This window comes from Musca autumnalis, unplaced genomic scaffold (genome assembly GCF_047663935.1).
Source record: "Musca autumnalis isolate F117 unplaced genomic scaffold, ASM4766393v1 scaffold_2, whole genome shotgun sequence".
Taxonomy (NCBI): Eukaryota; Metazoa; Arthropoda; class Insecta; order Diptera; family Muscidae; genus Musca; species Musca autumnalis.
Window position 1 is genome coordinate 55,942,327 of NW_027411755.1, and position 17,013 is coordinate 55,959,339.

Consider the following 17,013-nt stretch of genomic DNA (forward strand, 5'->3'; position numbering starts at 1 on the left):
GTAACTTGGCATTCGAGCATTTGTCGACATAGGTCCAGGATTTGGTATAGTTTCCATATACCGGTACCACCCGAATTCAATTCTTATCTATATTTTCGGCCAACATTGGTTGTAAGTGGGCTATGGGGTTCTCAGTAGTCAAAAGAATTGTATTTACTAAAAAGTTAAAAATAAAACAAGTAAAAAAGCGTTAAGTTCGGCCGGGCCGAACTTTTCATACCCTCCACCATAAAATATTCTGAACTAAAATGGAATAATTAGTTTTCATTCCTGTCTCCAACTTTAAGTGGGTACGTTAAAAAGTCAGATAATGTACATAAAATGCTTCTTTCGGGAGGCCATTTTTTATGGTGCCTATATCTAACTATGTATGTTGACAATTTTTGGTGGGCTAGAGATAGGGAGGTACCGTTATATAGGGGTTATAATAAAACATGAACCTATGTTGACAGTTTTTGATGGGAGCATTTAATGTCAAATAACTCCTAATTCGGTTAAAAATTGCAGCTAGAATCCTCAAAATACCGAAAATCGGTACATAACGTGGGAACTTCAAATGTCATTAACAGCTAGTTCGGAGGTATGTAGGCTATACGAAAATATAAACTTAAATGAACAATTTTTGTTGACTTTTAAATTTCAAATTACAGAACGTACGTCCAAAAAATAAAGCTAAGTTATGGAAAATCGGGAGGTTTGTTTTGGGGCTATACCAAAACATGGACCTACGTTCGGTTAAACATTTTAAGTAAAATCCTTAAAGTACCTAAAATCGGGAAGTGTCGTTATATTGGGGCTATGTTGAAAATTGTTGAGGCAGATGTGTGGTGACCACTACAACCTTCAAATGTCAAATTACAGTTAGTTCGGTTAAAAATTTTAGCTAAAATTGCAATTACTGAAAATTGGGAGGTACCGTAATATGGGAGCTATATCCGAACATGGACCAATGTTGAAAATTTTTATGGAGAGGTGTTGTGATCACCAAGAACTTCAAATGTCAAATTACTGCTAGTTCGGTTTAATATTGTAGTTAAAATCATCAAATTGCTGAAAATCGGAAGGTACTTTTATATGGGAGCTTTATCAATACATCGACCTTTCTTGACAATTTTTGGTGGAGAGGTGTGGTGACCACTATGAATTTCAAATGTTCAAATTACAGATAATTCGGTTAAAACTTGTAGGTAAAATTCTCAAAATACCGAAAATCCGTTATATGGGGATACCGAAATCCGTTATACTGAGGTACTGTTATATGGGGCTATACCAAAACATGGATCTACGTTCATAATTATTTCGAATATAAGTTTTTTGGTCACTAAGAACCCTAAATATCAAATTATAGCTAATTCGGTCTAGAAATGTGAATTTAAACGTCAAAATACCTGAAATCTTGCGGTAACATTATATGGGGGCTATTCCAAAACATGGACCTATGTCCACTAGTTTTGTTATATAAGTTTATTGACACTTAAGAACCCTAAATGTCAATTTATAGCTAAATCGGTCTGAAAATGTAGCTAAAAACGTCAAAATACCGTAAATCGGGGGTACCGTTATATGGGAGCTATACCAAAACGTGGACCTATGTCCACAACTTTTGTTATATAAGTTTATTGACACTTAAGAACCCTAAATGTCAAACTATAGCTAAATCGGTCTGAAAATGTAGCTAAAAACGTCAAAATACCGCAAATCGAGGGGTACCGTTATATGGGGGCTATACCAAAACGTGGACCGATATAGCTCATCATCGAACTTGACCTGCCTGCAAACAAAAGACGCATTTTCCCAAAATTTCAGCGTCCTATCTCCATTTTTGTGGATGCTAGAGTGATTACCACAGACGGACGGACGGACGGACGTTCACAGATTTACTCAGAATTTTACCCTGATCAAGAATATATATACTTTATAGGGTCGCAAATGAGTATTTCAATGCGTTACAAACGGAAAAACAAACTTAATATACCCTCCATACTATGGTGGAGGGTATAAAAATAGTTAAACAAGTAAGCAAAGGCTATGGTCGGACGGGGCCGACCATGTGATACCCTACACCACAACCTTTAGGACTTAGCTATGTGCAACCATTTTGCACGCTGAACGTCCGGGTTCGATTCCAAAGCCTGGCCACATCAAATTTTCAACGGTGGCAAATTTTAATGTTGGCGATATTTAGTGATTATTTAAGCCATGAAAAACTTCTCTACAAGTGGCAACTTAGAACACGCCTTTCGGATTAGGCGATAAAAACTACGTCAGATATCACAAATTGATATAAGATAAGCCTCACTTGTCCCTACTGGGATATTTGTGGAACAATTATATAAATTATACATTTCTTAACAATATGCCAAAATTGTGAATTTACACATTGATTAGCATCTCCTGCTACATCTTTAAATTGTCTTTAAATATCAGGCTCCTTTTTGAAATGCACCTAATATAAATAAATATACATATATATAATGCAATTTGCCATGTCTGTGATATTTGTCAGTAACGGACATCGCTAAATCGACTACAAATTATCTGAAACGAATTTCGTCCAAACATACTTGGGGTCTAAAACCATTGAACCATCTTTGATCGTATTTTGTATATATTCCCTTTATCCTAAAGTATAAGTATAAAAGAGGTGGCGAAGCGACCGCATGCTGCAATATTTGTATAAAAATCCAATTGAGCAACTGAAATGAAAATTTCTCTGTCATGATAGAGACAATTTGTAGTGTGGGAGAAAATTGTGCTTCTCTACACAAAACCCATTATATATTAGGCAGTAGGCCCGTTATCTAGCAGACACATTATTGCAATTTGCATCAGGGAAAATTTCAGTAGTTATTTTTCCATATGTACGCTGCTTTGCCGATATATGCCATCCAGGAATTAAAATATGGACCAAAAATAAAATTTTTATATTTTTCATACAAAAGTAATGGTCCATTTAACCCACTAGAGCATCATTCAAAATTGTAGGCATGTTCTTCGACCTAAACTCTTATATCGTGCAAAATTTCATCGTGGATATATTAGGCTGTAACTCTGTTATCTGATCACGTACATCAACATAATTGACATCAATGGAAAGGTCAAGAGATCGTCTTCCACGTATAGCTTACTTACCCGGAATGTCTCTTCCAGGAATAATAAGATATAAGCTGTATATTAAAAATTTTCACAAATTTCACACAAAAGTTCTGGTCCCTTTAACCCTCTAAATATTATCTGATCGCCATCTCATACTGCAATCTTCTTTTTTGTCATATACTCTTACCTTATTTAAAATTTCGCGTTGATCAGACCATTATTGCGACCAACAGAGCAGCTACAAAATCGGATAAAAATTATGTTTTTGGTCCATTTCACTCGCTAAACATTTCACGATCATCACCAATTAAAATAGCGATCTATTCTGATGTGAAACCGACCTCCATACCAAATTTCGTAACGATCGGTCCATAATTACGGCCTGGAGTTTGATTACAATTTATAATGGACAGACGGACACACATCTCAAAATCGCTTTATCTCGCCGAGATATGAAGATGGGTATACCACATTGGGGGTCTCCGACGAATATTTCGCAGTGTTACATGAACTTTTACCAAAACAAACTTATAATACCCTTTCCACATAGTGGTGTAGGGTATAAAAAATTAAGCTACACTGTTTTATTTAAAAATGGACTGAAAGCTAGAAAATAATTATTCGCTTAGCATCAATTATTATATTCTTCTACATGATGGAATATTGAGAGACGCTTGCATTTAAATTAAAAATGGTGACAAAATTAAACGGCAAGCGTAGCTTAATTTTTGAAATTATTTTTTATAAGTATTTTACTTTCATGTTGACATCTCTAAAAAGCGAAGAGTTGCAGCTGATTTTCTAGAAGTTTGGCTTAAATCAACAGTTTTTTGACTTTATGAAGCACTACATCTCTTTAAATCATGCTTGATCTTGCACAGAAATTTAGCACTGGTATATTGCTAGTTCTTTACAAAAAATTGTCCATGTAATTATTCTATTTTATTGTGTAGTAATCTTATTAAGTTCGGATGTCAAATTTACAAATACAAATTATGTTTGGATCCAAACATATATATGTTTGCAATCAGTCCCAAACAAATATTTGTTTGAATCTAAACATATTTTTAACATATATTTTTCTGCGTGTAGAAAAATCATCATTTCAAAAACTGACAAGCCAATTGATAATTCCCTTCGCCGGGATGAAATCATGATATTGGTAGCGATCAGTGAATTTTGCAGGATATAAAGAAAGTAATGACGAAGTTAAGCCAATGGGGGAATACTCCAGACTTAAGCAAATTTTGTTTTTTATTTTATTTTGAGATTCGTTTTTTTTATTTTATTTTGAAAATAGTTTTTTTTATTAAATTTTGTAATTATTGTTCTTTAAACGTTTCTCTTCTAATTGATTTTTCCTAATGAATTATGTATCTTGTAAATCAGAACAATGTGAACCATATGTACATACATATTGAGTCTATCAGCACTAGCTTGAGTTATTAGATGTTGCATTTACATTAAAGAAATTCAAAAATTGTATATGCGAAATAATGCTATTGATATAGTAAAGTACACATTGTCAGTTTTGAATGAGGATTTTTTGCAATTATCGATAATTGTCCAACCGTCCAGTAACCATAAAATATTTTGTGGTTGCATGATGAATGACAAAAATGAACGACCACACTAGCAAGCAACAACAAAGCTGTCATTCAAAACTGACAATGTGTACCCAGCTTAAGTGTTTTCCGACAACAAACTAAATCTATACGTGTGGTTTGTTAGTGATGTAGTGGTGGTTGTTTAGTCAATGTGCGTGTAGATACGATGGAAGGGAGGAAAGACAAAAACAGTAGAAGCAAAACCAGACATCTTTATAGCACTGCCGACCAAGAAGAGGGCACACATAATTCTGAATATTGGCATCTTTTGACAGCGTGTTAGTGAGGTTGTATGCACGCATGCTGCCAAACAAAAACAAATCAAAACATTTGCTCTCTTTTGTGTGCTCTTTCATTGCGTTCGGGTCGTGTGTGTGTGATTTGCCGAACAACTTCGTAACTTCAACAATACCAAAGAACGGTATTGCTTTATGGGCAAAGCACAAAAACTGGTTTTTGCCAGAAAAAAAATAATGGTGAATGTAGGGGAAACTAGAAAATTTATTTTTGTATTTTAGAAAAGCATTCATACTTTTGCGAGAATAGTATTGTGTATATGAATACAAAAAATTTGTCCATTCATTTTAAAAGAGGTGCGTTCAAATTATGGACAACAAAAAATTATGAAAGGAATTAGTAAAAAATTCATACTTTTGTTTTTTCTGTGTATGTTATCACAAATTCACTTATTCTCCTATTCTCAAACAACTGACTTGAAGGACTTTGTTGTTGTCCTCAAATATCATTGTTAAAAACCTTCATTACACAATTATTTTATCCATTCATGGTCATGAGAATTTCTCACTAATTGGATCTCAATCCAATGATTCTTAAGCTAATGATGTCAATGTTTACCACATTCAAGTGTCTCTAGATCTTGGGACGAACCAACAAAAATACATTTCAAATAACTCATTTACACCCGTTAACCAATACTCTGAAGAAAAAAGTAAAAGAAGTACAAGAGGAAAAAAAGTTCAACAACAACAATGGTCTGGAGAGTGGCAAAAAGAAAAGAAGTTGCGAAGAACAAATGAAATTCCTGTACAAACTCTAAGTTAAATGTACAGAGGGTAAGATTTTGTTGTTGTAGACAACAATACCTACATTGGTTAAGGAAGGGGTATGTACTATCAGGGAATTTCATAAACAATGAGACGGAAGGTTAAAGATGAGACGAGAAAAGTTGTGGTTTCTTTTGTAATGGTGTTTTGTTTTCGTTTATCATTGCCAAACAGCTTTTCTCAAAGTTTCCAGCAATATGTGGTGGTATGTGTGTGTTCTTTTTTCTGTCCTTATTGAGTGTTGGTTGCTGTTGTACAATGTTGCCGCTTGCTGGCTTCTGACTTCGACTACCGTGTTTAGTTAGACACTTCTAGACACTTTAAGTTCTTAAGTAATCCAATTACTCTCACGTGTCATGTATATCTTCAAAAATGCTTTGGACTTGTATTAGCACACATTGACACATACATACATGCATACATATGCGCATACGTGTACTCCGATAAATGTGTATGATGATGTAATTTGGCAAATACCTGCATATGGGATTTATTTTGATTGACATTATAACCAAAACAGTTAAGGGTATTTTATTGATATGGTCAGGTGTAAAGTTCAGGATAATTAAATACAATTAAAGATATTAAAGAGAGTATATGGTAAAAACCAAAAATGTTTTACATGGGCACCGAGTTTCACCCATTCAGAATTCGCGAACTGTTAATATATTATATACAATATGACTGCAATCCTTAAAAATGAATTGTTTTAGGAAGGATCCCATAATGTCGACCATTAAAATTAATTTTCGTGGAAGCTGGCATCAACGTAGAAAAATGTGTAAAAATGGGTTGAAGACAACAAGTTTTTTATGTTGCCTTCCGATATCTGGCTTAACTATACATTTTATGGACCTATGCCCAAAGAAACAATGAATGAGTATTCCATGTGCATCATGATACTATTGTATGATTTTTCGATATATCCACTGCATTCACATGCCCTTGTTAAAATAATGGGTGGGAAAGGAGGTTTGTAATGAGGATTTTTGCTGGGAAATGTTCGGCCCCGTCCGACTATAACCTTTGCTTACTTGTTTTTTGTTTTTTTGGGAGTTCTCCAATTATTTCGCTAAAATCCCATACAATAATTTATGTATACTTCTAAAACTTCATCAAGAAATATGGTTTACCATCGTGAGAGTTTAAGCGCTTACTGTGATAACTTATAAGAATAGGAAGTTAAGAGTAATATTGAAATTACAATCATTAAAAAAATATTAAAATTAAAAAGCCTGTTATTTTTTAATAATCCAGACGCGCAACAAGATTTTATTCCAAACACATAATAGGATTATAGAATTCGTGATTCTACGTCGTCTAATGTATATCTCATGAGTGAGCTCCTTACAGTATCCTAGTAATTGGAGTCTAAAGCCCACAATTTGATGCGTGAATTTTCTTAAAAAACCTGTTTTTGCGTTTAAAATTTACAAGTGTCATTCAATTTCCTTTGAACCCATCGTGGATTTAGTTTTTTTACGCGTCGGATCTAATGAGCCCTTCCGCGATCGAATCCATCCACTAAAACCGCGGATATTGATATCTTGGAAATAGAAAAATCAGCAAAAAATATATTTTGACAAAACCGCGTACTAAACCGCTATTTTCTTTAAAAAATTTTACATAAATAGAATCCTCTATACGCGATTATAATATTTGCGAAAACGTGTGTCATAAATTACAAAGATACGCGAAAATATGGGTCTTTTACGTAAAATAGAATGTGAAGTCACATCCGCGGATCTTGAAGAATCTATTTGAAATCGTTGTATATATTGACGTATTTTTGATGTGCGCTAATGAAACCGGATGCGCATCAAAATCGTATGCATTTACCCACTTTAAGATGTTTGGCATTGTGACATGCAACTGACGGCACACAATGGCCGCTAACTGAAACATCGAAATAGGCAATGAAATTGAAAGAGATTGATACGTTGTATCCAAAATTGGATGCGCATCAACCGACGTTAACTAATTCATGAATAACAGGCTTTTTAATTTTAATATTTTTTTAATGATTGTAATTTCAATATTACTCTTAACTTCCTATTCTTATAAGTTATCACAGTAAGCGCTTAAACTCTCGCGATGGTAAACCATATTTCTTGATGAAGTTTTAGAAGTATACATAAATTATTGTATGGGATTTTAGCGAAATAATTGGAGAACTCCCAAAAAGCAAGTAAGCAAAGGTTATAGTCGGACGGGACCGACCATGTCCCAGCAAAAATCCTCATTACAAACCTCCTTTTCCACCCATTATTTTAACAAGGGCATGTCGCGCGAAATATTTGGTTATTTTGTAACCACTGAACAAAGTAGATTGAAACCACTGAAATAAGTAGATACTGAGTAGATTCTGACTACTTATTTCAGTGGTTACAAAATAACCAGATACTTCGTGCGACATGCCCGTGTTAAAATAATGGGTGGGAAAGGAGGTTTGTAATGAGGATTTTTGCTGGGGTGATACCCTACACCACTGTCTCTGGGAAGTAGCTATCAGCAAATCAAAAATCCTTTATGGAAACAATAAGCTTATTGTATGAAATAACTTTGTCGATTCTGCCCTTATCACATTAAGCTTGGTACCTACAGTTTATCGCCGAGTCGGACACCATTTTTAGTGAAGTTTGATATGGATGAAATAACCAGAAAATGTCGCCAACATTACTGAGGTGTATTTTGCCACCATCGAAAGTTTGATGTTACCTCGCCGGGGAATCGAAACCACGACATTCTGGGTACAAGGCGGATATGAAGTTGAAATATAGCTCCACTCTATGGAATAATATTAGAAACGAAGATACGTAATGATTTTTTATACCCTATACCACAATGTGGAAAAGGGTATTATAAGTTTGTTTTGGTAAAAATTCATGTAACACCGCGAAATATTCGTCGGAGACCCCCAATGTGGTATACCAATCTTCATATCTCGACGAGATAAAGCGATTTTGAGATGTGTGTCTGTCCGTCCGTCCGTCCGTCTGTCCATTATAAATTGTAAACACGCTCCAGGCCGCAATTATGGACCGATCGTCACGAAATTTGGTAAGGAGGTCGTTTTCAGATCAGAATAGATCCCTATTCTTATTGGTGATGATCGTGAAATATTTAGCGGGTGAAATGGACCAAAAACAAAATATTTATCCAATTTTCTAGCGGCTCTGTAGATCTCAATAATAGTCCGATCAACGCGTAATTTTAAATAAGGTAAGAGTATATCACAAAGGAGAAGCTTGCAATTTGAGATGGCGATCGGATAATATTTAGAGGGTTAAATGGACCAAAACTTTTGTGTGAAAATTGTAAAATTTTTTAATATACAGCTTATATCTTAATTCCTGGAAGTGACATTCCGGACAAGTGAGATATACTTGAAAGTGGAACGCTTGACCTTTCAATTGATGCTAATTATGTTGGTGTGCATGATCAGATAACAGAGTTACAGCTTAATATATTCCGTTATTTGTTTGTAGTGTAATATAAAACTCGCTAGAAGTCGCAATTATCCATCAATAGTCACGAAATTTTGCACCGGGTAAGAGTATAGGTCGAAAAAGTTGCCTACAATTTTGAATGATGATCTGATATTCTTTAGCGGGGAAATGGACCATTACTTTTGTATGAAAAATATAAAAATTTTATTTTTGGTCGATATTTTAATTCCTTGAGGACATATATATTTCGCAAAGTAGCCTACATATGGGAAAAAAACTACTGACCTTTCCTCTGATGTAAATTGCAATAAAGTGTTTGCTAGATAACGGGCCTACTGCCTAATATATAACGGGTTCTGTGTAGAGAACCACATTTTTATACCATGCTTCATATTGTCTCTCCAATAGTTTATGTAACATCACGAAATATTCGTCCTAGACGCCTTATTTGGTATGCCAAAATTCATATCTTAACGAGATAAAGCGATTTAGCGATGTGTGTCCGTCCATTAAAAATTGTAAACATGCTTAAGGCCGCAATTATGGACCGATTGTAACAAATTTTTTAAGGAGATTGGGTTCGGGCCAGAATAGAAATGATTAGTTTTTGGTGATGATCGTGAAATGTTTAGGGGATGAAATGGACCAAAAACAAAATTTTAACCAATTTTGTAGCGGCTCTGTAGGTCAAAATAATAACCCGCAAAATTTTAAACAAAGTTTGAGTTTATGATGAAGTAGAAACGTACAAACCAACGTGAAAATCAAATAATACAAAGCGGGTTAAATGGACTGAAACTTTTGTGTAAATTGGTAAAAATTTCAGTAACGTAGCGGTTAAACAACGGAAGTAGTAGTACTACATAAGTGGGTTTCATTACATTTTAGTTTGTGTGATTTAAATTTTCCTGCTACAAAAATGTCTTTGTCATGCTAGATAACTTTTTGGTTTTGGTCATAAGTATTATACATTACATCTCTGATATTTGATAATTAAATTTTCATTGAAAAGAAGTTCCGTGGAGAGCAATTGTCCAGGGATAGTGGTATAGGGTATCCCATGGTCGGCTCCGTCCGACTATAGACTATTCTTACTTGTTTTAATATATTTTGAATGTATTAGTCCCATTTGACAACAGAATCGGTTACAACTTTTTATTTTGTGTTTCCAGAGGCTAAGAAACATTTCTACCATAAAATGTTTATATAGGTCCACGTTTTGATCTAGCCCGCATAGAACTATATCTCCCGATTTTCGGTATTTTGAAGGTTTTGGCCTCATTATCACACCGAGATGGCTGAAATTTGGTATTTAGTCTTCGTTGGGGGTATAAAACTTCCCCCCCAGAAATTTGTAGGTATAGGTCCGCGCCATCATAAAGCCCCCATAGAACGGTAACTTCCGATCTTCGGTATTTTGAAGGTTGTGGCCACATTAATCCACCGAAATGGCTGAAATTTGTGGTGGAGGGTATAAAAGTTCGGCCTGACCGAACTTAACGCTTTTTCCACTTGTTTTAAATCTTTCTTATTTTCCGCGAAAATTTACAACTTTTTTCTAAAGTTATGGCACCTCGGTGTTTATATAGTACGTATGAAGCCAATTATTAACAGTGTTTCTCAATACAATGAGTAGAGTTTTTTTAAGATTTTTTTCTTATTATCAGAATTGAAACCGCCATAACTTTTGCGCCCAATAACCGATATTAGTATCTCGAAGAGATTTGAGAATGGGATTTTTTTCTCAATCCATTAACCAAAAATATTAAAAAATTTTATTTTTTTTTTCGATGGAAAACTAAAAAGAATGACTTTTCCTCACAGACTGATTAACAAATATTTTTCTCAGTTTGCTGTCGCAAGAGCTGCAGATTTTCGATTATTAAAATCTAAGCCGATGTATACGAGTCTTCAAGTGCAACCAATAATGTCTTCTGGCCTAATAAAAATTCTGAACACTTAATCTTTTTAAAAACTTGCATTGAAATACAGCAAGTAAACAATATCAGCATCTTCAAGGTCTTGCTTAAGTCTACGATTGAAATAATTGCCAACAATTGTTATTGTGTAAACCATGCCCAAAGGGCGTTCACACAGTTCACATTGTTTGCCTTAAATCTCTCTGAATCGTTTACTACAAAAGAGGGTTTCATAATAAGTGTTGAACTCTTTGTTTGGAATTCTTACTTTGTGTAAAGCCATTACTGCTTTGGTTTCCTCTTTTTTCTCTGCTGTAAAGATTCGACAGTTTCAATGCTACTGAGAACGCACACATACAAACATAATACTTGCCTAACCAACCATATGTAGAGATGGACAGTGGGTAAATACCCAATGGGTAAATACCCGGTAAATTGGGTAAATACCGGGTAAATGCCCACAAATTATTTATTTGGGTATTTACTATATTGAATCGCTAATACAACATCTTAGACCCTATTTCTGGGTTTAGGTTATGAAATCGATTCAAAATGGATAGTTTTACAATACTTTAAACAAGTGGGTAAATACCAGAGTATTTACCCATGTGTTGGGTAAAAACTCATTAACTGCCGAACCACTTGACGTAGGCCGACAAAATTTGGAATAAATCTTACTTATGTCAAGAGAGTATCTAGCATTGAACATGGGGTCTCTGGGTCTATGTTTTGATATAGCCCCCATATAACCGTACCTCCCGATTTAAGGTATTTTTTACCTATAAGCCTCATTGTACAATCATATTGGCTGAAATTTGGCATAGTGAGTTCTCAATATGTAGAAAATACCCTTGCAAAAACTTGTCACCATAGGTCCACGTTTTCTAATAGCCCCCATATAAGGGTACCCCGATTTCGAGTATTTACCCAAATTTTGGGTAAAAACTCTTTAACTGCCGAACCACTTGACGTAGGCTAACAAAACTTGGCATAAATCTTACTTATGTCAAATGAACTTCTGGTACTGAACATGGGGTCTCTGGGTCCATGTTTTGATATAGCCCCCATATAGCCGTACCTCCCGATTTAAAGTATTTTTCATCTATTAGCCACATTTTACAACCAAATTGGCTGTAATTCGACACAGTGAGTCCTCAATGAGTATAAAATATCCTTCCAAACATTTGTCAACGTAGGTCCACGCTTTCTTATAGCCCCCATATATTGGTACCCCGATTTCGAGTATTTACCCTAATATTGGCTAAAAACTCTTTATTTGCCGAACCATTGGCGTAGGCTCACAAAATTTGGGTAAAAACTTTCTTATATCAATAGTATTAAAGGTATTGAAAATGGAGTTCCTGGGTCTATGTTTTGGTATAACCCCCGTATAGCCGTACCTCCCGATTTATGGTATTTTTCATCTATTAGCCAAATTTTTCAACCAACTTGCCTGTAATTTGGCTCAGTGAGTCCTCAAGGAATATAATATATCCTTGCACATATTTGTCAACGTAGGTCCACGTTTTCCTGTAGCCCCCATATAAGGGTACCCCGATTTCGAGTATTTACCCAAAAGTGCGTAAAAATTCATTAACTGTCGAACCACTTGACATTGGCTGACAAAATTTGGCTCAAAACTTTCTTATATTTATAGTATTAAAGGTATTGAAATTGGAGTTCCTGGGTCCACTTTTTGATATAGCCGTACCTCCCGATTTCAGAAACCCATATTGGGGCTACAAGAAAACGTGGACCTACGTCGACAATTTTTTGCAAGGATATTTTATACATATTGGGAACTCACTGTACCAAATGACAGTCAGTATGACTGTAAAATGTGCCTAATAGTTAAAAATACCTTAAATCGGAAGGTACGGCTATATGGGGGCTATATCAAAACATGGACCCAGGGACTCCATTTTCAATACCTTTATTACTATTGATATAAGAAAGTTTTGAGCCAAATTTTGTCAGCCAACGTCAAGTGGTTCGACAGTTAATGAGTTTTTACCCACTTTTGGGTAAATACTCGAAATCGGGGTACCCTTATATTGGGGCTACAGGAAAACGTGGACCTACGTTGACATATATGTGCAAGGATATTTTATACTCCTTGAGGATTCACTGTACCAAATTACAGCCAATTTGGTTGTAAAATGTGGCTAATAGATGACAAATACCTTAAATCGGCTATATGGGGGCTATATCAAAAGATGGACCCAGGGACTCCATTTTCAATACCTTTATTACTATTGATATAAGAAAGTTTTGAGCCAAATTTTGTCAGCTAACGTCAAGGGGTTCGACAGTTAATGAGTTTTTACCCACTTTTGGGTAATTACTCGAAATCGGGGTACCCTTATATGGGGGCTACAGGAAAACGTGGACCTACGTTGACAAATATGTGCAAGGATATATTATACTCCTTGAGGACTCATTGTGCCAAATTACAGCGAATTTGGTTGTAAAATGTGGCTAATAGACAAAAAATACCTTAAATCGGGAGGTACGGTTATATGGGGGCTATATCAACACATGGACCCAGAGACCCCATGTTCAGTACCAGAAGTTCTGTTGACATAAGAAAGATGTAAGCCAAACTTTGTCAGCCTACGTCAAGTGGTTCGGCAGTTAATGAGTTTTTACCCAACACTTGGGTAAATACTTGGGTATTTACTCAAGTATTTACCCACTAGTTTAAAGTATTGTAAAACTATCCATTTTGAAACGAATTTACAACCTAAACCCAGGAATAGGGTGTAAAATGTTGTATTTGCCATTCAATATAGTAAATACCCAAATAAATACCCACAAATGGGTATTTACCCGGTATTTACCCACCGTGTGGGTATTTACCGGGTAAATACCCTGTAAATACCATATCTAACCATATGTACAACTCAGATCATATGAATGCATATCCTTTATAAAGAGCGAACTTGAGTACTAAATGAACACACTTACCCAAACTACGACACTGTTCTTAGACACTTAATACATACATTAGCATTGGGTAGTCATTTACCCATAGTCGTTAACATTTCAATTTCTCACTTTACAGGATATTCATAGACACAAAGGGACAAGAACCCACAATCGAAAGAACACTTCCACATATGCTCTTCTATTGTGCATACATATGTAAGTCTTTGTTTTTTTATTGTGGCAGAAATTGTGTGTTTTTAATTCATCAGGAAATTGCCAACATTTTTATTGTTTTTATACACGTCCGTGTTTGGGTGTTGCTGTTGGGTCTGTTGTTACCTATGAACTGTGTTGCGTGGCTGGATTTTGTTGTTGCTGCTGTGCTACATCTATATATATAAACTAGCAAAATACCCGCTACTTCGTATGCGGAAAGGATATAAAAAGCAAATAAACAATATATAATATGGAAATGACAAACACTGAAAATTTGGTCGCACTAATACCAATTTTAATCAATATTTATTTTTATCTTAGTACTGTTCGTACCCCTTAAGTTCGATTTTCAAAAAGATCAGCCGTATCTCACCCTTACACATTAACAGCGAGATCAACGTTGCACACCAATACACACCCTAACACCAAAAAATAAAAATTCCAGCACTGTCCCTACACCCAAAAACAAATTGAGTACCATTAAGTAATTTTCGTATACTTATGGTACGTATTTCGACGACATATCTCAGCCATACATGGACATTAATACAAAATAATTACAGTAAATTCCATAATAATTACAGTAATTCCAAATCTCAAGATTCCAGCTGTATCCGTTCGTCCAATTCCAAATTGTACCAAACTTAGTATCAAGTCGAACTCTTCGTACCCATAAGTAAGATTTTCGAAAACTACCTCAATCCTTCACTTTAGTAGTAATCTTACTTCCAAATTTCAGGATTCAAACTCTATCCGTTAAACCTAATTAAAATTGTACTAAATTTAGAACAATTTAAAATTTTCGTACCAATTTTCAAAACTTCCTCAACGCAACAGGGCTACAATAATCATACTTTCAAATTGCAGGATTCCACCGCTATCCGCTCACCTACATACAAATTGTACTAAATTTAGTACCATTTAGTGCTTTTCGTAACCATAAGTTTGCATTTTCAAAACAACCTGAATCCTACTCCTTGACTGTAATCGTAATTCCAAATTTCAGGATTCCAGCTCTATTAATTCACCCGAATCCAAATTGTATCAAATTTAGTACCATTTCTTTCCCAAACAAAAATTTTAGGATTCCAGCTCTACCCGTTCACCCAAATCCATATTGTACCATATTTAGTACCATTTAGTACTTCTCGTACCCATACGTACGACTTTTCAAAATTTCCTCAATACTACACTCCTACAGTAATCTAAATTCCCAATTCCAACACTATCCGTTTACTAAGATTCAAATTGTACCAAATTTAGTGCTTTCTGTACCCATAAGTACGAATTTCCAAAACTACCTCAATTCTACTGTCCGGCAGTAATCTTAGTTCCAAATTTCAGAATTCCAGCTCTATCCGTTCATACAAATCCAAATTGTACCAAATTTAGTACCATTTAGTAGTAGTAGTATCCAAAGGTACGAATTTCCAAAACTATCTCAATCCTACACTTCTACAGTAATCTTAATTCAAAACTTTAGGATTCCAGCTCTATCCGTTCACCCAAATCCAAATTGTAATAAATTTAGTACCATTTAGTACTTTTCGTACACATAAATACGAATTTCCAAAATTTCCCCAATCCTATGCTCCAACAGTAATCTCAATTTCAAATTTCAGGATTCCAGCTCTGTCCGTTCATACAAATCCAATTTGTACCAAATTTAGTACCATTTAGTAGTAGTAGTATCCAAAGGTACGAATTTCCAAAACTATCTCAATCCTACACTTCTACAGTAATCTTAATTCAAAACTTTAGGATTCCAGCTCTATCCGTTCACCCAAATCCAAATTTAGTGCTGCTCGTAATCATAAATACGAACTTCCAAAACCATTTCCTTATTTCAACGCCATTCCCCAACCTTGATTCCCATACCAAATTTGAAGATTCTAGCTTTATCCATTAAAAATATGCAATTGGTACCAAATTTAGAAACTTTTAGTACTTTTCGTACACTTATAGGTCGAGTTTCTAAATACCCTTTGGTACATCTTCCTAACTCTCCATCAATGACCACTCGTTCAAAATTTCAGATTTCTAGCTCTTCGCGTTTGCCTAATACAATGGATTCCATATTTAGTACACTTTAGCACTTTTCGTACCTTTCTACGACGAATTTCCAAAAACCCCTTTACACAAAAACAAATTGTACCAAATTCTGTACAATTTGATTTTCCAAAACAACCTTAATCCTTCACTTCAACAGTAACCATAATTCCAAATAACAGGATTCCAGCGCTATCCGTGCACTCAAATCCAAGTTGTACCATTTGGTACATTTCGTACCCATAAGTACGAATTTCAAAAACTACTTCCATCTCAATCCTATACTCCAACAGCAGTCTGACCAAATTCCAGGATTCCAGCTCTATCCGTTCCCCCAAATCCAAATTGTACCACAGGTAGTACCACTTAGTACTTTTCGTACCCTTACTACCTCAGTCCTACACTCCAATAGTAATCCTAATTTCAAATTTCAGGACTCAAACACTATCCGTCACCCGAATCCAAATTCTACCTCTATAGCCTACCGCGAACGGGTTGCAAATTCTAACTCTTTCCGTTTACTAAAATTCATAATTTAAATTAAAATAAATAAAATTAAAATACTTAAAATTCAGGATTCCAGTTCTATCCGTTCACCCAAATCCAAATTGTAATAAATTTAGTACCATTTAGTACTTTTCGTACACATAAATACGAATTTCCAAAATTTCCCCAATCCTATGCT